At 48.8% G+C, this 24,770-nt stretch overlaps 1 protein-coding gene across 1 annotated transcript in view; it reads left to right on the forward strand.

Annotated features, from left to right (window-relative positions):
- LOC119976646 (zinc finger protein 2-like) overlaps window positions 1-24,770 on the forward strand; it is a 482,048-nt gene that overhangs the window by 338,866 nt on the left and 118,412 nt on the right. The gene's annotated exons all lie outside the window — the stretch shown is intronic.

The following is a 24,770-nucleotide window of genomic DNA, read 5'->3' on the forward strand; positions in this document are numbered from 1 at the left end:
CATAAAGTTCAATAGCAACAAATGCTTGTTTTACTCAGCACTTGATACTCCTGCGAGCTGCTACACCAGAATGCTGACAGCCATGAGGGCTTTTGGCACATTTTCAATGTGGTATTACAGATAATCTGCAGCAACATAGTTTTTTAATTAGGAGTCTGCTCTAAATTAATAATTGGCTCTGCGGTCTCAACCTAAAAAGGAATTTTGCCCCACACAACTTCTCTTTCAAATTCGGAAACTTCTCTCATTTGTCAGTACTTCTCTGCACATAACACACATGGGCTTCGCCTTCTTATTTGCATTGTCACAATTGACAAAACACTACGGGCGCAATTCTCCGACCCCCACGCCGGGTGGGAGAATCGCGGGAGTGTCGGGCGATTCCCGCCACGCCGCCCTGGCATCCGCACGCGATTCTCCCACCCCCCCAAAATGGCGTGCCGCGTTTCACGATAGGCTGCTCGAAGAATCGCCGCTCGCCGTATCTAACGGTCGAGCGGCGATTCTCCGGCCCGGATGGGCCGAGCGGCCTGCCCAATCCGACGGGTTCACGCCAACCACACCTGGTCGCTGCCGGCGTGAACAGCGCGCGAATGCTGCGTGTGCGGCCTGTGGGGGGTGGTGGAGGGAGGATCGAGCAACGGGGGGGCGCTCAGTAGGGGTCTGGCCCGCGATCGGTGCCCACCGATTGGCGGGCCAGCTTCTCTAAAGGACACACTCTTCCTCCGCCGCCCCGCAAGATCGATCCTCCATGTCTTGCGGTGCGCCCGCGGGGAGGACGGCAACTGCGCATGCGCGGGTTGGTTCCGGCCAACCTGCGCGTGCGCAGGTGATGTCATGTACGCGCCGCCGGCCACGTAATTTACACGGCGCTGTTTGACGCGGTGCCAAGGCCCGGCACGCGTAATTGACGTGGCTCCGCTCCTAGCCCCCTGGGGGTGGGAGAATAGGGGGCGAGGAGCGGCCTCCGATGCCGGAGTGAAACACTCCGGTTTTCACTCCGGCGTCGGCACTTAGTCTCCCGATGGGAGAATTTCGCCCTACCTCAAGAAATCATTTTTATACTGCTTCCTTACTGAGTCAAGTTTCTTTTTTCAGGGCCATTAACCAGAAGCCCTGGCATTTTAACACCAGCATTCCTCTGGACTCTCCTAGTAGCTCTCTCCAGCAGATTCAGTTGTGAGATCCTGTCCAATAAATAAACTGCCTCTTTGAATCTGGCCGGCTCTTACTTTTAAGAAAACCATTGATCTTCACAGTTCACATGCCTTGCTTGCCAGCAGCTGCAAAATTGAAGCAGCTCTGCTCCCTGCATTGGCACCAAAAGCACATACCTGGATGGAGCGTCACATCAATTCTACGTGCAGGGTGTTGCTTCTGGCCAGAAGACTCCACACAGCCTAATCATGTATCTCCATTTAAAAGGCAGCAGCGGCTGCAATTCCCGATGTTAACAGCCGGTAGTGGCTGTTGGGTGCTTCTCCCACAATCGGAGTAGGAATGTTCTCTCTCTGACTCTCCTGACACCTGCCCACTACCCACCCGCAGGTTGCAACCATGACTTTGAAAAACCCTGTCTTATTCAATGTAGTGTCTTGGGATATTTTACACTCATCGGAGTTGGCAGACAGGGACTTGGTTTGACTCATCTGAAAGATGCTACCACTGACAGTGCAGCATTCCCTCATACTGCACCGCAGTGTCAGCCTCGGTGCTAGAGTGAGACTTGAACTAACAGTTTTCTGACACTGAGATGCGAGTGCTAACAAAGCCACAGCTGACAATAACTTATAACATTGCTTTTTTTATTAAATTCCATTTCGAAGGGGTTAAGTCCCAAGGCTGTCTACAGAATGCTTTTCCCCCTGTAAACCAGCAGCCTGAAAGTTTGACTGGATTTAAAGTGCTAACTAGTTGGAACTGTAGGTGTCAGTGTTATCTCTCATACAATAGAATATCATAGAATCCCGACAGTGCAAAAGGAGGCCATTCAACCCATCGAGTCAGTACCGACCTCCTGAAAGAACACCACATACAGGCTTATTCCTCCACACTATCCCCGTAACCCTGCAACCCCAATTAACCTTTGGAAACTAAGGGGCAATTTAGCATGGTCAATCCACCTAACCTGCACATCCTTGGACAGTGAGGAAACCGGGACACCCGGAGTAAACCCACGTAGTCACGGGGAAACCATTCATACTCCATAAGACATAGGAGTAGAATTAGGCCACTCGGCCCATCGAGTCCGCTCTGCCATTCAATCATGGCTGATATTATGGGCAGCACGGTAGCATTGTGGATAGCACAATTGCTTCACAGCTCCAGGGTCCCAGGTTCGATTCCGGCTTGGGTCACTGTCTGTGCGGAGTCTGCACATCCTCCCCGTGTGTGCGTGGGTTTCCTCCGGGTACTCCGGTTTCCTCCCACAGTCCAAAGATGTGTAGGTTAGGTGGATTGGCCATGCTAAATTGCCCTTAGTGTCCAAAATTGCCCTTAGGGCAATTGCCCTTAGGGTGGGGTTACTGGGTTATGGGGATAGGGTGGAGGTGTTGACCTTGGGTAGGATGCTCTTTACAAGAGCCGGTGCAGACTCGATGGGCCGAATGGCCTCCTTCTGCACTGTAAATTCTATGTAATATATTTTTCTCATCTCCATTCTACTGCCTTCTCCCCATAATCCCTGATCCCCTTATTAATCAAGAACCTATACCTCTGTCTTAATCACTGTAATTTGGTCTGCACAGCCTTCTGCGGCAAAGAATTCCACAGATTCACCATCCTCTGGCTGAAGAAATTCCTCCTCATCTGTTTTAAAGGATCGTCCCTTTAGTCTGAGATAATGTCTTCTGGTTCTAGTTTTTCCTACAAGTGGAAACATCCTCTCCACTCTATCCAGGCCTCGCAGTATCCTGTAAGTTTCAATAAGATCCCCCCTCACCTTTCTAAACTCCCAACGAGTACAGACCCAGAGTCCTCAACCGTTCCTCTTACGACAAGCTCTTCATTCCAGGGATCATTCTTGTGAACCTCCTCTGGACCCTTTCCAAGATCAGCACATCCTTCCTTAAGATACGGGGCCCGATACTGCTCAGTACTCCAAATAGGGTCTAACCAGAGCCTTATATACCCTCGGATGTACATCCCTGGTGATGTGTTCTAGCCCTCTCAACATGAATACTAATGTTGTATTTGTGCTGTCCTTGACTTCCCTCTTGCTTTTATGCTGTCCTTGACTTCCCTAGTCAACCTTGAATGTCTTGTCCTTTCCTGAGCATATTTCCTCCTCCTCGGGATGAATTTCTGTTGTGCCTCCAGAATAACCCCCAAAACTCCTGCCATTGTTGTTCCACTGACTTCCCTGCTGGGCTCCTTTTCCAATCAAATCTGGCCAGCTCCTCCCTCATGTCTTTGTCGTTACCCTTATTTAATTGTAATACCGTTACATCTGATTGCAGGTTCTCCCTCTCAAACTGCAGGGTAAATTCTATCATATTGTGGTCACTGCTCCAAAGGGTTTCTTCACCTTAAGTTCCCGAATCAAGTCTGCCTTATTATACACCACCAAATCCAGAATTGCCTGTTCCCTAGTAGGCTGTCACAAGCTGCTCCAACAAACCATCTTAGACATTCCACAAATTCCCTTTCTTGGGATCCACTACCAACCTGATTTTCCCAGTCCATCTGCATATTGAAGTCCCGCATGATTATTGCCTTTTTTATCTCCCGATTTATTTTCTGCCCCACATCCTGACTACTGCTCGGGGTCCTGTACATAACTCCCATCAGGGTCTTTTTACCTTTGCGATTCCTCAACTCTACCCACAGAAATTCTCAGCCTTCTGATCCTATATCGCTCCTTGCTATCGATTTAACTTAATTCCTTACAAACAACGCAACCCTGCCCCCCCCCCCCCCTCCTTTCCCATCTGCCGGTCCTTTCGATAGGACACATATCCTTATATATTTAGATCCCAGCCCTGATCCCCTTGCAGCCACGTCTCTGTGATGCCACAACATCGTACCGGCCAATTTCAATGTGCGCAACAAGCTCATTTACCTTTCACCTAACTCCGTCTACTGTGACATTTAGGTACAACACCCTCAGTCCTGCATTGCCCACCTCCCTTCTCACACTTGTCACCTTTTCTTTTGCTCTGCCGGAGGGTGGTTAGCTTATTTTGTTCTCTATTTCTCCTTCAGTTATGACACTCCCCCCCCCCCCCCCCCCCCCCCCCCCGGCCATACTAGTTTAAATCCCCCCCCCCCCCCCCCCCCCCCCGGCCATACTAGTTTAAATCCTCCCGAGTGACTCTCACAAACCTCCCAGCCAGGATATTGGTACCCCTCCAGTTTAGATGTAACCCGTCCTTCTTGTACAGGTCCCACCTGCCCCGGAAGAGATCCCAATGGTCCAGAAATCCAAAACCCACCCTCCTACACCACCTGTTTAGCCACGTGATTAGCTGCACTATCCTCCTATTTCTAGCCTCACTGGCACGTGGCAAAGGGAGTAATCCTGATATTACAACCTGAGAGGTCCAGCTTTTTAGTTTACTGCCTAACGTCCTGAACTCCTTCTGGAGGACCTCATCACTCTTCCTGCCTATGTCGTTAGTAGCTGTGTACTACGACCTCTGGCTGTTCACCATACTCTTCAGGATGTCCTGTGTTCGTTCAGAGACATCCTTGAGCTTGGCACCAGGGAGGCAACATACCATCCTGGAGTCTCTCAGGTCCACAGAAGCGCCTATCTGTGCCCCTTAGTCCCCTATTACTATCTCTGTCCTGCACTTTTCCCTCCCCTGCTGCCCTGCTGAGCAACAGAGCCAGTTGTGGTGCCACCTTGCTGCCTGTCTGGGTTCCTGAAGCTGTGAAAGGTGGTAAAGTCTCTGGTGTCATAGAACACAGAAAAGGCCCTTTGACTCATTGAGTCTGCGCTGGTCAAAAACAATCTAACTATTCTAATCCCATTTTCCAGCACTTGGCTCATAGCCTTGTATGCCTTGGGATTGCAAGTGCATGTCAAAATACCTCTTAAAATGTTATGTGGGGTCAGTGTGGCACATTGGCGCAGTGGTTAGCACTGCTGCCTCACGGCGCCAAGGACCCAGATTCAATCCCAGCCCCAGGTCACTGTCTGTATGGTGTTTGCACATTCTCCCCGTATCTGTGTGGGTCGCACCCCCACAACCCAAAGTTGTGCAGGGTAGTTGGATTGGTTACGCTAAATTGCCCCTTAATTGGGGGAAAAAATTATTTGGGTAGTTTAAGTTGCTTTTAAAATGTTATGAGGGTCTCTGCCTCCACCACTCTTTCAGACAGGGAGTTCCAAACTCCCTGTGAGATTTTTCCTCACATCCACTCTAAAACCCCTGCCCCTTACCTTAAAACTATGCCCGATGGTCATTGTTCCCACCACCAAGGGGAAATTTTAATCCTAGCAACCTTCCTCGCCGAAATGAGATGACACTGTCAACCCCCCTGAAAAATGCCGTGGGCAAAAAGACCGTCAGGCACTTAACAAGAATCAAAATATTCAGCTTTACTGCCTGTACACGGCTCGACCACGAAAGAGGAAGATTTTCCCACCTCAACAAGTCAGTCCACTCTCCCCACCATTGTGCTCCTCACCGAAGTGCTTGGTTCTGAAATATACAGGAACAAGTCATTCACATATAAAGACATCCTATGCTCCACCTCCCACCCCCCACCTCACTGTCCCCTTCCACAACCTGAGCTTCTCAGCACAATGGCCAAGGACTCTATAGCCAATGCAAACAGAAGGGGGACTTGGTGCATCCTTGCCTCGTACCCTGGTGTGAGTTCATATTATTCATGTGCACACTCACCATCAGCTCCTTATACAAACAGCTGTACCCACACCACAAACTTCGGTCGAATCCCAAGTTTCTCCAACACCGCCATCAGATATCTCCAATCCACCCGATCTAACGGCACCACCATCTCCATCTCTCTTCCCTCTGCTGGAGAGAGCACCACGTTCAACAGCCTTCTCACATTCAACAACAACTATCTGCCCTTAACGAACCACGTCTGATCCTCCCCTCATCGTTTGCGACAAAACACCCCTGTCCATCTCCTTCTCGAATAGTCCTACCATCAACGGCACCAGCCTATCCTTAAATCTTTCATAAAGTTTGACCGGGAACCCATCAGGCCCTGCTGCCCTCCCTACCTGCATCCTCCCGTTTGCCACCTTCACCTCCACCCCCATCAGCTCCTCCTGCCCTGCCCTCTCCGCCTCACTCAACCTTGGTACTCTAATCCACTCAGGAATGCCTTCAAATCCCACTCATCCTCTGGTGGCTCTGACTTATACAAGTCCCTATACAACTTCTCAAACACCTTCTTAATCTGTTCCGGAGCCACCACCAATACCCCTGTCTTGTCCCGCAACCAAACTATATCCCCCGCCGCGGCCTTCCTATGAAGCTGACCTACCAGCATATGTCCTGCCTTCTCCCCGTACACATAGACAGCTCCCCTTGCCCTTCTCACCTGCCACAAAATAAAAGTCCTTTGAGTTGTAAGTCGCTCTCGGCTTCACTGGGTAGACCAGCGGGGGCGGGAATCGCACCGTGCCTGTCAGCGGGCCCCCCCCCCCGGCGATTCTCCGGCCCGCGATGGGCCGAAGTCCTGCCGCTGTCATGCCTCTCCCGCCGGCGTGAATCAAACCATCTACCTTACCGGGTCCTGGGGGGGGGGGGGGGGGGGGGGGCGATCTGGCCCCGGGGGGGCCCACCGATCGGCGGGCGGGCCTGTGCCGTGGGGACTCTTTTCCTTCCGCCTTCGCCATAGTCTTCACGATGACGCAGGGATGACGTCAGTAGCCGCTGACGCTCGGCGACACGCAAACCATTCCAGCACGGGCCTAGCCCCTCAATGTTAGGGCAGCCCGATGCCCGAGTGGTTCACGCCACTCCATCCCATAGGGGAGATTCCCGCCTATGGTCTCTGCTTCGCCCAGCTCAAAATCTTCTTCAGATGGCAGCTTTGGAAGCAGACTATGACCACCCTTGGTGGCTCATTCGCTTTAGGCTTTGGCCTGATCGACTATGTGCCCTGTCCAACTCCTAATGGGAGGATTCTTCTCCTCCTCCACCAATGCCACAAACAGTTTCGCGGGCCTCCACCTTCCTACAGGGCTTACAGCAGCACTCACCGGTGGACTTTCGCTCGCCCCCTTCTTTCCAGGACCTTTCTTCTATGTCTATGACATTCCCCAACCTCCTTATGACTTCCCACACCATCCACAGGATAGTAGTTCTCCCAGACTGGAGAGAAACATTACCCATGGTATTAGTCAAAGACCCGTCACCTGAAGAGGATCTGTACATCATCAACTAAAAAAAACAACCCCCGAGACCTGGCATAAAAGACCACAAACCAGAGACTCCTGCAAGAGCCACCTAACAAGCGACCACCAGAAGTCCTGAAAATGATTCTAGATCTTTTCCAGAACACAAAATTAATCTTGGAAAAGTGTACGGTGAACATATGACACCGTTATTACATCGAGGCATGATGAGCTGAGGGAACTCGGGTCTGTAGAGACACTCCCTCACATCTACAGGATAGTAGTTCTCCCAGACTGGAGAGAAACATTACCCATGGTATTAGTCAAAGACCCATCACCTGAAGCGGATCTGTACATCATCAACTAAAGCAGGATCCAATTCTACCCCATACCCACTCCTGAGCTGGATCAAAGATCACCCACTTCCCCTCTGTAGCACTGGCCATTTCTAAGACCCCCACCCACCCCTGCAGTCCATCTGCTGTCGAAATCCTCATCCTTGCTGTTGTTGCTTCTTGACTGGGCCATTCTGATGCTCTCCTGTCCAGCTTCCCATCTTTCACCCTCCAGAAATAACAGGTCAGCTGCTGCCTCTATCCTAGCTCACACCTATCACACCTGTCCCTCCAATTTAAAATTCTTGTACTCACATGCAGATTGCTCCATCTCCTCACCCGCTGCAACAGCCTATCTCCCTCCAAGACCTCTGCGCTCCTCCCCCCTCACCACCCCCTGGGTGAAGAAATTACTCCTCGATTCTCCTCTCATTTCTCCTCATCTCTGTTTAAAAGGATTGTCCCTTTAGTCTGAGATTGCGTCTTCTGCTTCTAGTTTTTCTGACAAGTGGAAACACCCTCCCCATGTCCACTCTATCCAGGCCTTGCATTATCCTGCAAGTTTCAATAAGACCCCCCCTCATCCTTCTGAACTCCAACGAGTAGAGACCCAGTATCCTCAACCGTTCTTCATACAAGCTCTTCATTCCAGGGATCATTCTTGTGAACCTCCTCTGGACCCTTTCCAAGGCCAGCACATCCTTCCTTAGATAGAGGGCACAAACTGCTCGCAATACTCCAAATGGGATCTGAAGAGTCTTGTATAGCCTCAGAAGTACATCCCTGGTGTTGTATTCTAGCCCTCGCGACATGAATGCTAACATTGTATTTGCCTTCCTAACTGCCAACTGAACCTGCACGTTAACCTTAAGAGAATCATGGGCAAGGACTCCCAAGTCCCTTTGTGCTTCTGATTTCCTAAGCATTTACCCATTTAGAAAATAGTGTATGTCTCCATTTCTCCTTCCAAAGTGCATAACCTCACACTTTTCCATATTGTATTCAATCTGCCACTTCTTTGCCCACTCTCCTAGCCTGTCCAGGTCCTTCTGCAGCCCACCTCTTCTCAATACTAGCTGTCCCTCTGCAGATCTTTGTATCATCTGCAAACTTAGTAACAGTGCCTTCAGTTCCTTCTTCCAGATCATTAATGTATATTGTGGAAAGTTGTGGTCCCAGCACAGACCCCTGACCACTAGTCACCGGCTGCCATCCTGAAAAAGACCCCTTTATCGCCACTCTCTGTTCTGCCAGTCAGCCAATCCTCTCTCTCCATGCCAGGATCTTACCCCTAACACCATGGGCTCTTAACAGTCTCCTATGCGGCACCTTGTCAAAGGCTTACTTTAAATCTCCACTCCCTGCTTATTGACCCCTCTGCGCAGGGAAATCATATTGAAACAATCAGCTTCCTCTGTCACTTCCCTCCCTTCCACTCGCCCGCCTGGACAAACTTCCATTAATGCTCCCCCTGCCCGAGCCCTGAACTTACATCTTTCTCTAGTTTCTCTCCAATCTCCCCTTATGTCCTCTCTGAGCTCATCTTATCCACGAGACCCACCTCATGTCCCCTCAACCCTATTCCCACTGAACTGATCATTCAACTTCCCCTCCTGATCCCCATGTTAGCCGATATTGTTCACGGTTCTCTTCAGATGTTGTCCCTCTCTCCTTTAAATCTGCTCTCATTTCCCCCCTCGTCAAACAAAACAAGCCTCAACTTCTCCATTCGTGTAAATTGCGGCCCCTTCTCCAACCTCCCTTTCCTCTCCAATGTGTTGTCACCCCCCTAATTCTTGGAAAGGGAGATGGGCTGGGAAAAGAGGTGAGGGGCAGGCACGAGGGGCCAGCAGAGAGGTCCGCCGGGAATGAGCGATCAAGTCACAAACACAGTAACAGAGTTGATCTTTTATTCCTTCTCTCCTATGTCTCTCTCTCTCTCTCTCTCTCTCTCTCTCCTGTACATGTGCTGATCCCACCACTGCATGTCATCGCTGCCTTGGATGCTGCGGGTCTTCCTCTACTGATCTGCTGTCAAACACATCCGAGGCTACACATCCCTCACTGATGTTGTCAGTTTGAAAGGCTCAGAGGATGTAGAATGCTATTCCCACACTAGAAATCTGTGTCAAACATACCAGCGTCGGAGCAGTTTTTTAAAAATAAAGAGATGGCATCCTGTAATATCCACAGTCGTTCTGGAATGAACATTCAATGAGTGATAGATCAAGATTCCTATGAATTTCATCCGATCCACACTAATGTTAGGCAGACTGACTATCCTGTGGGCAATCAGCTGTGGAAATGCTCCTTATGCTGTGTGAGAAGATCCAGCTCAGAGACCTGTTTACTCGGTGCTTTGTGCTGAGCTGTTTGACTGAGGAAACCCAAACTGGGAAAAAGAGCCTGGAAGTTGGAATATTCATTCCAAACTGGGGGAGTACACTAGGGTGTCAGGCCAGGTGACCCTGGAATGAGTGGAGGATGCTGAGTGAGGAGGTGGCCTCGGTGGAAGACCTGTCTCGGAGTACCGGCAATGTATCAAAGTTTACAAAACAGAGAAACAAAACAGCCGTCGCCCTTCACACACCATGTCAACCATGTCCAATCCATGCCAACCAATGTCTCTCATCATGGCCCCTCAAACCCTCCACGTCATCCAATGCCCTCCACCTGTGGCCACTCATACACTCCATGCTAACTTATACATCCAACCACACATAGAACATAGAACAGTACAGCACAGAACAGGCCCTTCGGCCCTCGATGTTGTGCCGAGCAATGATCACCCTACTCAAGTCAACGTATCCACCCTATACCAGTAACCCAACAACCCGCCCATTAACCTTATTTTTTAGGACACTAAGGGCAATTTAGCATAGCCAATCCACCTAACCCGCACATCTTTGGACTGTGGGAGGAAACCGGAGCACCCGGAGGAAACCCACGCACAAAAGGGGAGGACGTGCAGACTCCGCACAGACAGTGACCCAGCCGGGAATCGAACCTGGGACCCTGGAGCTGTGAACCATTTATGCTAACCACCATGCTACCGTGCTGCCCAGTTCCTACCTATGGCTTCTTGTACCAAAATCCACCCCCAACCACTCCACGTGCCTCTTTATAGCCCCATTACTAACTTGGTGTCAACTCAAACTACCCATTGCCCTTACAGCACCCATGCAAACTCACCCACTAGCACAATGGGCAAACATCAGGACTCATGCTGAGGTTAAATAAAATGGAGTTTCAAGTGTCAGTTTCAGACTTTATTTTTTAAAACACCATTTATTCATAAAAAACAATTGTTACATTTGAATTCTTTCAATTACATTATTCCTTATGACATCAAACATGCCTCTATTTATACCAACCACCTGTTCAAGCTGGCAAAACTAGATGCCTTATTTGGGGAATGGGGAAAGAAAGGGCTGGAGAGATTAAGGGACTTGTTTCTGGAAGGGTGAATTGCCAGCTTAGAGGAATTGACAGTGAAATACAGGCTCAACTTCATTCAGGTATCTTCAGGTTCGGAATTTTGGATGGAAGGCCTCCCCAACATTCTCCGAGGCGCCACTGACGTTTCTTATGGAAAAGATACTTTCACTGGCGGGGTCGGTGGAGGGTAGCATTTATGGGCGGATCCTGTCAGGGGAAGTGGGCCATGTGGATGGGGTGAAAGCAAGATTGGAGGGGGAGCCAGGGCCCATAATAGATGACGAGGTGTGGAGTGAGGCCCTTCGAAGGGTGAACGCCATGTCCTTGTGTGCAAGCTGGGCTTGGTCCAGCTCAAAGTAGTGTTTAGAGAACAATCTGACTGACTAAGATGGAGGTGATCAGTTTTTTTCCCGGAGGTGGATAATAGGTGTGAGCAATGTTCCAGGAGCCCAGCCAATCACACGCATATGTTCTCGTTCTCTCCCAAACTTGTGAACTTTTGGGTCTCTTTCTTCAGCACCATGTCAGCGATTCCAAATTTCGAATTGGAGCCTATCCTCCAGCTGTCATATTTGGGGTGTCGGACTCCCGGGGCTGCAGACAGGTGAAGAGGCAGATGTTCTCACCTTCACCTCGTTGATTATCTGGAGGCAGGTTCTGCTGGGGGGGGAGGTCACCAACCCCACCCAAAGCCTCAGCATGGTTAGGGGATCTAATGAAGTTTCTGTACTTGAAGACGGTCAAATACACTGTGAGGGGATCGGTCGAGAGATTCTACCGGGGCTGGCAGCCTTTCATTGCCTATTTTAAAGAATTAATCACTGCCAGTTGCGAGGGAAAGGGAGGGTTAAGTGGGGTTGTATTCTCTTTTTTTTAATAAAATGTTTTTATTCTCCATTTTCACATTTCCATTCAAAATTTACACCGCACCCAGAGACAGTAAACGGTAACAAATACAAAATCAATCTCTTTAACAATAACAACAATCCCATCCTCCCACCACCCCAAACAACTGCCCACCTGTCAATATATGCATCCAATAAAACAAACCGTCCCACGGTGGAAACAAAAAACAAAGGAGAAAAAGAAAAAAGAGTCCGAGACCGCCCATGGTCACCATAGAGTCCACTCCCCCTCCCCCCACACACTCAACTCCATCCAACCTCTGAAAGAGTACCGTACATGATACCCAAGAGTTGTAAACACCCCCTCCCCCCCTCTCCAACTCCACCTGTCCAATGCCTCTTGTAAAACGCCTCCCCCCAACCTCGGTTCCTTCCCCCAACTTTCGACCCCGGCTAGACCATGTGGACCCTGTTCTGCCAGGCTCCGATGGCCGCAGCCCCTCCCCCCACGTCACTCCCGTTCACTGACCTGCTTAAACCGGCCAGCATGGAGGCCCCCGCCCGGGTCCGTTTCCCCCTTGCCCGGCCCTAGGAAAGCCCAGAAATCCCCTTTTAGCACACAAACCCCGCATATCCGCCTGCACCCCAAAGAGCCCTCACTTCGAGTGAAAGTCCCATCACTTCCCTTGTCCAAATATATACAACATTGGCTCCTTTAGCCCATACACCTGCACGCAGTGAAACATAAAAAGAAGAAAATACAGTCCTGAGGTTACATCGACACATGGCCATTTCTCAATTTATCATTTCCTCACAGTCCTTCTGCCTTCGCAAACTCCTCCGCTGCTTCTGCCGTTCCAAAATAAAAGTCCTAGAGCTTGTAAGTCACCCTCAGCTTCGCTGGATATACAATGCCGCACTGCACCTTGCTAATGTACAGTGCCCTCTTCACCCGGTTGAAAGCAGCCCGCCTCCTCGCCAGCTCCACCGTAAAGTCCTGGTATACACGTATACCAGCTCCAGCCCACTGCACCACCCGCTTCTGCTTGGCCCAGCACAGGACCTTCTCCTTCACACTGTACCTACGGAAGCACAGAGCGACCACCATTGGCGGCTCATAGAACAGTACAGCACAGAACAGGCCCTTCGGCCCTCGATGTTGTGCCGAGCAATGATCACCCTACTCAAACCAACGTATCCCCCTATACCCGTAACCCAACAACCCCCCCTTAACCTTACATTTTAGGACACTACGGGCAATTTAGCATGGCCAATCCACCTAACCCGCACATCTTTGGACTGTGGCTCATGTGCCTTTGGTACAGGCCTCCACGACCGATGAGCCCGATCCAGTTCATATCGTGAGGGATCCTCCCCCTCCCCCAATAGTTTTGCCAGCATCGCGGCAAAATACTCAGTCAGCCTCGGCCCTTCAACTCCTTCGGGCAGCTCTACAATCCTCAAATTCTGTCGTCTGGATCTGTTTTCCTGGTCTTCCATTTTTCTTCGCAGATCCTTGTTATTCTCCATCACTTTCCGCATCTCCTTCCCCATCGAGGTAAGTTGATCACCGTGCTGCAATAATGTCAACTCCACTTCCTTCAGCGCCTCCCTTGCTCCCGCACCTCCGCCACTGCGCTCGCCACCGCCATCATCACCGGGGAAATCGCCTCCTCCACCAGTTCACTCAAAACCTCCCTCATCTCCTTCCTCATTGTCTCCATGTATTTTGTAAACTGCCTTTCGAATTCCGCAGCCATCGCCTTAGTTATTTCTTCAGCCGTAAGCAATGCGGCCTCCCCTGGTGCTCCAGCCTCCATTTTGCTTGGTGACCCCGCGGTGACCTTTCCACTCCCCGACGGACCTTCAGCTGTTTTTTTACGGCCGTTTTTTTGCTCACCCTCGACATATCCCTTAACCGTGCCTTCACTGTGCCTCCTCTGTGCCTTCTCCCTGTTTTGCTGCCTCCGTGGACCCTGGGACTGGGCTTAAAGCCCCGAAAATGCCGTTCCCGAACGGGAGCCCTCCGTTGTGCGGCTGCCTCCCGCCCCCGTCACCGGAAGTGGGTTGTATTCTCTTTAATATTTTTTTCCTGAAATGTTGTATTTGTGGATTTGTAAATATTGAAACATTTTGCAGTATTTGGTAAAATTGAAAAACTTAAATTCAAAACAAGAAACATTTTTTGAACTGAATCTTCCCCAATAAAAACAAGAATCGAAATTCTAGTCCCATTTTAAGTGTCCATAACAAGTTGGAGCTGTCAATCAAACTGTGAAATGGAATGTGCCCTGTGACAATGGATGGTTGTGAAATCTGTCATTCACCTTAATCCTGTCAATCCCAGAGGCATGTGTCAAGAAAGAAAGGCAATCATTTTCATGTTATAACACCCCAGAGTTTTTTCAAAGAGTTAAATGCAGGAGTTTTAAATGCCTTTTTACTTTGACAGTTCATCTTAACACTTCTGTCACACAATTTTGAAAGTTTCAGTGAGATACTCAGTTCCAATGGGTTTATGCACATTCATGCTGAATTTTAAATATCTCAAAGGACATCTTACTTGTCCCAAAGGACAGCTTACCTCCCCGAAAGGCAACCATTCTTGATCCCAAGAAAATGGGAGGTACTGATCGGTGGGACCGAACTCACGAATTCGGACCTCTTTTGTCATTTTCCTTACAATGGAGCAGCTCACTGTCGTGGCAAAACCCAGATTGAAAAGACAGATAATCATCCCTCACGGTAAAAAAGATGGGGGGGGGGGGGGGGGGGGGATAATGAGGTAGAAGAGATAGTGTCTAATTCTTTCTGTGTCTCCCTCGTCCTGGTGATATGACCTCTCCTGTACCAAAGACATGTCCAGCAGCAGATGTCTCTGCACTGGGTTGCTACTGGTCAGAAGTGCAGGTGCTACAATCTGAAATAGAATCTGCCTCATTTCATTCAAAGTTTCATTGCATTTTTGTAGAAGCTGATAGAGAACCTCATTCTGCTGCTGAAGAATCTCTGTGTCTTTTTAAATTCTGGCTAATATCCGTCTGAAATTCTGTCAAAGTTTGCTGAAGCAAGTTAGAAGTAGACTGATAATTCTCTGTACTTTGAACCTGTTTCTGATGTAAGCGCTTCAGAAGTTTCAGATTATCTTCATTTTCTTCACCAGCCATATAGGCCTGATGTTGTCCGTGTGTTCGTGGATACTGCGGAGATTCTACTCCCAGAGCCGCAGGTTCCTTACCTGCGGAAGGTTCTCGCCTATTTTGGCGAGACCTGGAACTTGCCGTCGGGAGCGTGCCGGGTGAATCGCAGACTTAGCGCCGGGTTTTGGTCTTTCCCGCTATTCAGATCCACGCCGGGCGCAACACGGTGGTTAAATCCTGTCCGTTATTTTTTTATCTCCTTTTTATTTTTGACATTTTGTTTATTTTGCACTCTCTCACCCATTGCATTTTATAGCCAATATTTGGTTCTCTTTCCTTGGGGAGGGGTGATTCCTGGTAAGTTGATTTTCTATTCAGTGGATATTCGCAATTTTCCCACCCGCTTTAGTCTGGTTCGCCAAATTGCTTTACTCATCAATCCATTCTTTTTTGGTAAGGGCCCAGAATTTCCTAGAGATTTGCCCATCTACTGCATTGGGTTCACCTTAAATATCCCAGGAATCCAGCATAATTCCAGAAATTACATGATCATTTATGTTGTGCCATAAATCCAAGAGCTTGGTGCCTTCACTGAAACCATGCAAAACTGACCATAGCTCCCATGCCCGCCACAGCCCAGTTAAAGCAATGGGAGACCACAATGTTCCTAGGGTAACGCTAGTTTAATGTCTCTGCCACATAGATTGGAAAATAATGACATAGGTCAAGGAGTTTAAATTCCTGCATTCAAAAAATGAACTGAAATAGCTTTTCTACTTCCTAGATATTTGTAAATTCTTAACAGATTCTTAACAGCAGCCAGACCATCACAGGGCTCCTCCTTCACACAAACCACTTTCCAGAACCTCTCCAACTTCGGACATGCCGAAAACATATTGAAATGATTTGCCAGACTCCCTGCACACCAGCCACACCTATCCTCCAGCCCAGCAAAAACCCATTCATCTCAGACCCCGTCATATGAGCCTGATGCACCACCTTATGAGACTCAGTCTTGCACACGGCAAAGGCGGGTTTATTCTCCACAGCGCCAGAATGGCCCGAGATTCCTAGAAGGGCTGACGAGGAATGGACCGTATGGTTAAATATTGTGGTTTGTGTGAAGAAGGAGCCCGGTGATGATCTGGCAGCTGTGGTGGAGAGAGGACATTCAGAACATAGAACAGTACAGCACAGAACAGGCCCTTCGGCCCTCGATGTTGTGCCGAGCATTGTCCGAAACCTAGATCAAGCTATCCCACTCCCTGTCATTCTGGTGTGCTCCATGTGCCTATCCAATAACCGCTTGAAAGTTCCTAAAGTATCCGACTCCACAGCGACTCACTCTACACCCCGGCTGGCATCGGCCCCCCCCAACTCCTCCCACTTGCGCCAGACCTCACATCGGAGCGCCCTCCCTCTCCATCAACTCCCTAGATATAACACCTTGGCCTCGTCTATCTCAACATGGGACAGAAGCTTGCCCTGCAGCGCTGGAGGGGGCAGCTGCAGGAACAAATTCAACACATTCCTCAACAAGTCCCTCACCTGCAGGTGCCTAAACCCATTCCCCTCAAACTCCTCCAATCCCAAAAACCTACCCCCCACAAATAGGTCCTGAAAATACTCAATCCCCAACTGCCCCCAACCCCAAAACTTTGTATCCAGCACTGCTAGAACAAACCTATGGGTGCCACAAATCGACACCCAGAGGGACATGTCCTCTATCCTACAGTGCTGCGACATTGATTCCAAACCATTAACGCTAATACCACCTCCGGACTCATGGAGTACCTGGCCAGCGAGAATGGAGGAGGTGTCAACAATAGCACCCTCAAACTGGTCTCTTTACCTCATACTGGTCCCTTTCCACTGTAGCCATGCTGGCCACGCAAAATGGACACAGAGCCAAACTAAAATGGAAGACAGCAGGGAAAGCCTGTTTAGTGAGAACAGACAGCCTGCTCTCAACTAATTAGCATTTTGCAAGCAGCAAACCAGTTTCTGGCCAGGTGCAGATCTCCAAGCCAAAGGTGTTAATGGCAAAGCGCTTAACATTCTAATGAGGCAGCCCAGATCCAGGCACACACAATGGCAACATTTCCATCTCAATGTAGCACTTAATTGGTTGTGCAAACAGGATGGCTCCAGAGTAACGAATATCGAAACCAACCCCCAACATCGAGGGAAGCCCCCGCATTGGAGGATTTCGAAGGTAGCCGTTTGGAAACGTTCCAATCGGTACCGAAAGGTAGAGCCCGCCTAGAAGGGGGCAAGGACATTAGAGAGGGGTATAAAAGCAAATTCCCCACAGAGCCCGGTCTGTTAAACTCGTGCTCCGGCTCTGACTGACATCTTACATCCTGACTCCAGCCGTTGAGCACCAGCCGCCGAAACCGTAAGTTCAACGCTCGCTACGCGATCCAAGCCCACTAGACTCCCAAGTACCAGAACGCTTGCTGAAGGCTGCAGTACAAGACCAGGACGAAGGCCTCGTTCTCTGACCTTGCCTGTTCCTGTTAGATAAGTATTCTGTTCACTTAAGTTTAGTTATAGCTTAGTCTCTTAGTGTGTGCATGAGTATTTATTATAACTGTATAATAAATATTGATCGTTTGAACTTTACTAATCGGTGTATCGTCTTTATTACTTTGAACTTGACCTTGGAATACTTGTGACGTTGTCTATACGGCAACTGGCGACTCCAGAGCTAAATAATTACATACAACAGAGCCTAGTAGTGTTAAGCACACGTCGAACTCGGAGGCGTGTTAATACACTCCAATAAACGCGTTTTACAACCACAGTAAAACGTGCAACATTTAGTGGCGACATCCTGACGGGACACGGTTGTAAGTGGAAACCCCACACCGTCCAGGACCCTGAAATTTGAATTAGAACTCCAAATTGCAGAGAAAGAAAGAGATCACAAGTATTCAAGGTGTCCAAAATAATAAGCGAAATTCGGAAGTGTGTTTAGTGCATGCGTACTAACAGGGCTGTAAGGTAAAACTGAAAGCTTTTTGTTGCGACAAACTTTCGGTAGTTTTGTGATCGGAAAATAGCGTAAGCCGTACCCTTTCTCGAAACACCACCCCAGCAACCCCCTGTTCCAAATTATACAAAGAGAGTCAGAGAAAATGGCCATGCAGGCAATGGAACGTCTGATGGATCCAGCAAAGTTTGTGGTCGCAGCGACCAGCAGCAGTAGCAGAGTAGGCCAGTGTCCCACGTGGGAGCTGGAACTCCGCAAATATTTACAAGGAAAGGGATGGCCCCTTTGGAAAGAGTTTTGTGCAAATGAGGAGACAGGTCCCGGGAGTATAGGTCATACTTGGTGGGAGAACCTCTCTCAAATACACAAAAAGAACCTAGGTAAAGCACGCAAGCCGATGGCGATTGTGTCCTGTTTGGCACAGTTGCGAGGCGCAGAGGAGGTCATCAGGACGCTCCGGACAGATTTAGAAGAGAGGAATAGGATGAGTAAGGTCGATGTCAGGGACATCGAGAAGGAGAATCTGGATCTCAAAGGGAAGTTGGCAGAGAAGGATAGAGAGGTGGATGATGCCAAGAGGGCTCACCAGTCTTGTCTAGCTCATCTGAACAGTTCCCAGACCCAGTATGAGAAAGCCTATCAGGACGTGCAACGTGCCGTTCTGATAAGACAGGAATCGGAAAAGCAGGTGGAGGTGTAGAAGTGGATTTCATTTGGAACTTCGCTGATAGGGTTAATATAACAGTTCTGAAAAGCTCTGTGAAAGAGATGTCAACAGGTCAAGGGATGAAATAAAGGGAGTGTGTCTGACCGGTATCTGTAAAAGCAAAGATGTCAGAAGGTTATGGGATGGAATATAGGGAGTGTGGCATTGGTACTAATTAATGTTCTGACCGTATCTGTAAAAGCAGAGAGGTCAAAAAGGCAAAGAATGGAATGAATGGTAACCGTTACTTTATTGCAGAGATAACATAATTAAGCTCGTTTGACCAGTTGGAACAAATAAACATTGAAATGTTTATTGGAAGGGCCTTGGAATGAGATAAGCCAGATGGCCATGGGATACAAAAACCTTTGTATTAATATTAATAGTGACTTGTGCTAATGATTATGTCAAAAATAACCTCCCGACCTCGAAGAATAATTCCATATATGTACATGTTCTGGATCCTTGCCAAATCATAGGTGTATCTAGGAATTTAAAGGGACCACCTCTAAGCTGTGATTGTATAAAGAGACAGTCCATATTTTGGACTTTGGCACTTCTCGAAGGTAGTTACCCGACTGCTTAGAGATTTGTCCCGGCCGTAAATAAACGAATATTCGTTACTGACGTGTTCGAGTGTTTTACTTCTGGACTGACGATTAGATACGTGAAAGCGCAATTCACATTTGGTGGCCCGTACGGGGATCTCCAGAGGGGTCTGCGCAACTAACCGGCGTAATCGACTGAGCTCGTTCAAAGTAGAGGACGAATTTGGCCCCCAACGTGAGTAAAAATTTCTTTTCCACCTTGGTATTCGCCTACTACTAGTTTGATCGTTGCTCAGCCTTGCCGTTGGTTTGTCGAGAAGCCTCTGCGAGATCCAGGTCAGTCCAGCGAACCCGTTTTAAAGAGGGTAAGTGAGTGAACCCTGTGGTTATCGTCTCTAGGGGCAGCCTGGGACTGCCGCCGTGATTCCAGGCAGCGTTCGCTGGAGTTACGGGCGGGGTTGCCAGGACTGCTAGGGGCAGCCTGAGGAGCCGCCGTGATTCCAGGCAGCGTTCGCTGGAGTTACGGGCGGGGTTCTCAGGATTGGTAGGGGACGGTTAACGGGCTGTGGGCAGCCTGGGACTGCCGCCGTGATTCCAGGCAGCGTTCGCTGGAGTTACGGGCGGGGTTGCCAGGACTGCTAGAGGCAGCCTGAGGAGCCGCCGTGATTCCAGGCAGCGTTCGCTGGAGTTACGGGCGGGGTTCTCAGGATTGCTAGGGGACGGTTAACGGGCTGTGGGCTCCGGACGGGACTGCCGCCGTGATTCCAGGCAGCGTTCTCTGGAAGTTACGGGCGGGGTTCTCGGAGCCTATCCCCCGGTGTAACCCATACCTTCACTGAAGAATTTTACCTACTTACCCCTTAATAGCATTGGTGTCCTGGGTCCTGTGTTATTAAGGAAGTGAAGTAAGCTAATAACCACTTAAAATCTGGTCTTCTTGAGTTGTATTAGCTGTTTAAACTCGGCTGCTTTCCTTGTCTTTCTCCAGCAGGCTGCGTCTCTCTCTCTCTCTCTCTCTCTCTCTCCTGTTGCTGTTGCAGAGTGCTGGTGCTTCTGCTCCCTGGGTTTATATTCTCTTTCGAAGAGTTATTAAGTTTTAACGACTGTATTGTATATGTGCTTGTTTCACTTTGATAGTTTAAAAGTATCTTTGATGTAAACATCTTACTACAACTCGTTATTCATTTCAGGCATATCGTCTCCTCTCAGATTTGATTTAAAAAATGCTTTTGTTTCAATAGTTAACTTTTATTTCTGTGATTTCAAATCGTTTAATTTTCCAATTGTCCCCAGTTCATAACTTTGCCTTTGATTTTGACTTAAATGTTGTTTCTCGTAGCCAGGTCATCTCCAATTTTCTTTTAATTAACTTGATGTTCGTAGAATTTTACCCCTGAAATTGACACTAAATTCGACTGAGCATCTTCCATTCTTTCCAGCTGTTTACTAAGAGAGTTTATTTCAATTAAGGTGTGAAACTTTGCTCTTAGCTGTATGCTAAAATTTAACTTGGTTGTGACTTGAAAGACTTGCCTGTTTTAAACATTCGTCACTTAATGCAATTGAAACTCTCATCCATGCTTTTTCAGATGCTTTCTGAGATAGTTACATTCCATGAAGGTGTGAGCCATTGTTTCTGCTGAAGCCTGCTTGTGAGCAAGAATCTGCATTTTATAACCCTGCTCTTTGCAGCTGCTATTAACCTTTTGTGCGATCTTTCCCTGTACCCTCTCAAACCAGATATTGCCAGACTTTCATGTTTCAAATGACACATTTTTCTGTATTATCAAGAACCCACCGCAAAGAAATTAATTGCCTTGTGGAGGGAATACTGTCAGTTAATGAAAGATGCATCTAAACTGGCTAGCTGGCAGGCTAATGCCTCAAAATTGGGTATTGGCCTCACTGAAGGGGGAATTGTTAAAACAGTAGAGGTCTTAAAAAGGGAATGTAAAGAATATAAGAAACGTAAGAATGCTACTCCTCCCCCCGGCGCCGGTCAGCAATGCGAAGCAAGGTTGGGGGGAGGGGGACGATTAGGATGAGGAACATCTGTTCAATTGCGGGGGACGTCAAAAGCCCCCACAGCCTCCACAGCCCCCACAGCCACCTCCGCCACCGCCCCTGGAATGTGATCAGTATTATGAGTAACTCAGTATGTTCAGAACTACATTGGTCTCAGAATAAACAGATAAAGAATTTGTGCTGGGCAGTTTCGAAACTGCTGCGTTGAAATTGACACTGCATGGCTCCGCAGGGTCCTAGTGCCCGCTGATCACAAACAGTCACTAGCAGAACCACCTCAAGGAGGCACTCCTCCGGGCCCCTGCCCTTCGGTCGACCCTTATATGATCGCCCTTTTCAGCTCTATTGCACAGTCCTTGCCGACTGCGCCACAGCTGTCCTGACCCAACGCCACGGCGACCGCTGTCGCCCGGTTGCATACTACTCCTCTAAACTCGATCCGGTGGCCCTTGGCTATCCTATCTGTACCCAAATTCTTGCAGCTATCTACAACAGCCTGCAATCGGCTGCTAATATTACCCTCCAACAAGATATCACTGTCTATAGTTCCCATTCTGTTACGGCCCTTTTGGGACAGCTACAGACTCAGCATCTCACGATGGCTCGTCAGAATAGATATGAGATTGCTCTCCTTAATAACCCAAAGGTCCAGTTTGCCCACTGCACCACTATCAACCCTGCTAACTTTTTGACGCATCCTCCCACAGACATGCTCGACCCAACTCATGACTGTCTGCAACTGTTGCAGGAAGTCTCCTCGGTTCGAGACGACCTCTCCGATATACCCCTCCCAAGTGCAGATTGTTCCTGTTTCACCGATGGAAGTTCTTCCGTTGGCGAAAGGGGGGATAGACAATCTGGCTATGCAATCATCGATCAAGACGGTGATGGAAAAACAGAGGATTTCTAACCTCCGCTGGTACACCCATCTCACACCAGCAGTTAGTAACACAGTTATTGCAGGCCCTTATGCTCCCAGACAAGATAGCGGTGATAAAATGCGCAGCGCATACAAAAGGCACAGGACTGGTGGAAACGGGCAACAGGAGAGCGGACGAGAAGGCAAAAGAAATTTCTAAATCTGGCAAACTAATGGTGCCTAGAATGATGAGGCAGACTAAAACCCCCTCGGGAAAGTCCCCCTCTGAAAAACCTATGCCAACCATTGCTGACATAATCCAAATGCAGGAGGACGCTCCTGCAACTGCTGTAAATATGTGGAAAAACTTAGGATGTATATATGATATCGAAAATAAGCTGTGGGTCACCCCGGTAGGACAAACATGTATGACCGATGCATTAGCAGCCTGGGTGACCGAATGTGTACACTTTGCAACTCACTGTGGAGCTCGTGCCACAGGGGACATATTGTTAAAAAGCTGGTGGCACCCACGACTGCAAGAAATGGCCCAACAAATTAGCAGTCGGTGCCTAATCTGTCAACAGCACAACCCCGGTAAGGCCGTCCCCTGTGATCCTGGCACAACCCCCTTACCTGAGGGTCCATTTGAGACCCTGCAAATGGATTACATTGAGTTGGAAAGATGTCAATGCTATAAATATGTGTTAGTCATTGTGGACACTTTTAGCAAATGGATCGAGGCCTACCCGACTACGGATAACAAGGCCTCGACAGTAGTTAAGGTGTTAATGCGAGAAATTGTTCCGCGATTTGGAATTCCAGCCCGGCTGAGCTCTGACAATGGTCCCCACTTCATAGGTCAAATCAATAAGGAATTCTGTGCTCTGCTTGGAATAAAGCAACAGTTTCATTGTGCCTACAGACCACAAGCCGCTGGAGTGGTGGAAAGGGCTAATCAGACTCTAAAGACTAAACTCGCTAAACTACAAGCAGACACTGGGGCCACTTGGCTCAAACTCCTGCCTTTAGCACTCTTCCAGCTACGTGCCACTCCCGCAGGAAAAACTCGCCTAAGCCCAGCAGAAATACTATATGGCAGACCCTTTCGAACGCCTTGGGACAGCAGTGTTCCACGGAATGTTCAATTCCATTACATGACTACCGAGATGGCTAATTATATATTAACACTAACTAGAATTTTGAAAGGATTACACTCCCGAGTTCGTGCCACCCAGGAAGAAGTCCCATCCATTACTCATGACGTCTCCATCAACCCTGGGGATTATGTCCTAATTCGAAATTGGACACGTAAAGGTTTGGAACCTCGATGGGAGGGTCCCCTACAGGTTCTACTCACTACCCCCACTGCAGTAAAAGTGGAGGGCCGGAACGCATGGGTACATATGCACCATTGTAAGTTAATTAAGTATCCATGATGTTCTAAACTTTTCCTTTAAGTCCTAGGAACACGAGTACCAGGATGAAGTCCCTCTTCACCGTCACAATACTCGCCACCCTGCTCTCTCTCGCTGCATCCGGAAGAAGGCGATGCCCGTATGGAAGCCGACGTCCACCCCTGTGCCGAGAAGGGACCCCACGATGTGGAACAACGACAGATCTCCGATGGATCACCACGGCTATCGAAACCTGCCCAACCACCGTTCATCCCGACGACCAGAAGCCCCGATTCCTGACTACGTACATGGTTCTGATCTACGATCGCCGCACATGCAGGTGGAACCACCGGTGCATTGATAAGGACAGGGTACAAATTTTACCATCAAGGACTACTCACCCCTACTCGCCTTCCAGAAGGAAGCGGGCAACGCACCATGTAACGGCAAATTCTTTTCTGTTTATGTCCTATGTCTATGCTAAGAAAGTGGGTGTCTCCTCTTGCTGGGTATGTACACAGGTCCCGACCCATGCCCATGGAGGCGTTCCCTTGATATCTGTTCCTTTCTCGATCGAACAGACGGCTGCATGGGTTATATTCCAGACAGTTCAGAGAATATCACGCGTCTGGTAACCCATATCAGAGATGGAGTACAGCGCTTGCGACTCGCCGGTCAGGCTGACTGGTGGAGCTGGATGTGGTCTAATTCTTGGGCCACTTACCTATTCCATGGGCTCCTTATCTTCGTTACCATCTGTTTGTTGCTCTGTATCATAGCTACTGGTGTGAAATGCCTATGCAACCGTTTGGGTGCCACTGCATTACCACAGATGCTTCAGAGATCCGCCCTAGACGAAAAAGAAACACTGGTTCCACCTACCCCTGACCTATATGAGGAAGTGGCATCCTGCCGGAGCCTAGTAGAGGAGGAGTACCTCCGCCTCGCTCTCATTTCCCTCTAAAGTATCCTGAGTGTTATGTGATCAAGGAATGATCAAAGGGGGGAATGTAGAAGTGGATTTCATTTGGAACTTCGCTGATAGGGTTAATATAACAGTTCTGAAAAGCTCTGTGAAAGAGATGTCAACAGGTCAAGGGATGAAATAAAGGGAGTGTGTCTGACCGGTATCTGTAAAAGCAAAGATGTCAGAAGGTTATG

This window comes from Scyliorhinus canicula, chromosome 13 (genome assembly GCF_902713615.1).
Source record: "Scyliorhinus canicula chromosome 13, sScyCan1.1, whole genome shotgun sequence".
NCBI lineage: Eukaryota > Metazoa > Chordata > Chondrichthyes > Carcharhiniformes > Scyliorhinidae > Scyliorhinus > Scyliorhinus canicula.